We start from the raw sequence: 1,609 nt of genomic DNA on the forward strand, positions 1-1,609 counted from the left end.
CTAACCTTCTGAGTCCATCTTTCCTACATTGTTGTTTCTAATAATGTTTGCGGAGAGATAGAGGAAAGAGTATGCATCTACTATTAAAAAAATAAAGAATGGAGGTAAAATGCCCACTTCCACGTATTTGAGTGCACTTGAGTAGACATATAAATACAACCATTACTTATATTAGTATCCCTAGTAGTCTCAATGGTGTATCTAACCTTCTGAGGTCCTCTTTCCTCCATGCTTTATTTTATTAGAGTTTGTGGTGAGATTGAGGTAGAAGTTTTCATAGATTAAAACTGAGAAAAAAAGAAACCGAGGTAAAAGTTTCCTTCTACATATATGCCATCCTTTTTTTCCCTAATAAAAGTCTAGAATGTATGTATTTCTTTTCCCTGATACAATCATTCTAAACTCATTGACAGAAAAGGGAAAGGGAGTTTACAGTTGTCAACCTTTTTGTTAATCAGTTTTTACTCTTATTGATAGGCGAGATAATCGATGAAACATGTATGGTGTTGATTCTATTCTCCTTTCTTTATCTTGATAGCACTAATAAATCTTTTTTGTGTGTTTCACATAGAGTTGATGGCATTCTTGCTCTAATGTGCAAGGGCGCAGCCTCACCTCTTTTAAACGTCCATCAAGAATAATCTTGGAGGCGCAAAGCTTCCTTGGCGAAAGATAAGGTCATTGGCCGTTAAGTTGCGTGGTGGGGGGCCAGGGAGCTGCGTGTCTGTCAGAAATAGACTCTGTATCTCTATGAGGTAGAGTTGTATGTTGGTGTTGTCATTTTAGTGAATTTTTTCTTAGGGAGCGTGCAAAAGACAAACATGATAACTAAAACTGACCAGAGGGAATATAAATACAGTGCTATTAAAATTTAATAGTTGTGCTAACTCTTATTGCAGATCCCAAGCTAAACTTCAGAGAAATCTTATGTACCTTGCAGCTATTGCTGATTCACAGTCCCAGCCCCCAAGCATGCATTCACAGGTAGAAAAATACATCTTGGCATTTCAATTGTCTATATTTTTTGTTTAAGGATTTAACTTATATGCACTGACAACATAAATAAGTTCAACTATATATAAGCTTAACTTAACTTATTATAGCAGGTAACATGCCTTATTTCCTGGTTACTAGTCGGAGCTTTTTATCGAAGATTAGAAAGATCCTTCAATGCAAGGGTGTAGAGGCCATTCTAGTATCAGGAAGTCGATCAACTCCTGGTAAACCAGATAGCGAAAGCCAAGACACCAACTTGTCCAAAGTAAAAAACAAAATTGTAGCAGGGCACTGGTTGATGCTTTTAGTAGCAATTAAAATTGGGTTCTTGTTAAAGATTATTGATGATGGAAACATACAGATGGATTGATCTAGCTTTAATGGAAATGTGGCTCCTGTTTCTTCCTTAGCTTCATATAAAACTGAGCCTAAGCCAGGAAATGTAGTGCAAATCCGAGAAAATTACAAAAAAATTGGATCAGTAAGTAGCTAAATTTTCTTTAATCTGGTTTTAGCACTATTGCCTGTCTATTTTGTGTCCATGGTGTATCTAACGTTGTTAGTCCATGTTTCCGCCATCGTCGATTTTATTAGTACAACGTTGTTTTAACAA

At 36.2% G+C, this 1,609-nt stretch overlaps 1 long non-coding RNA gene across 1 annotated transcript; it reads left to right on the forward strand.

Annotated features, from left to right (window-relative positions):
• Positions 1 to 511: 511 nt before the first annotated feature.
• LOC107856409 lies at positions 512 to 1,405 on the forward strand. The gene is made up of 3 exons (XR_001670552.2): positions 512 to 755; positions 900 to 984; positions 1,107 to 1,405. It is a non-coding gene; the product is annotated as an uncharacterized LOC107856409 (long non-coding RNA).
• Positions 1,406 to 1,609: the final 204 nt, after the last annotated feature.

The sequence above is a fragment of the Capsicum annuum genome, chromosome 4, assembly GCF_002878395.1.
Source record: "Capsicum annuum cultivar UCD-10X-F1 chromosome 4, UCD10Xv1.1, whole genome shotgun sequence".
NCBI lineage: Eukaryota > Viridiplantae > Streptophyta > Magnoliopsida > Solanales > Solanaceae > Capsicum > Capsicum annuum.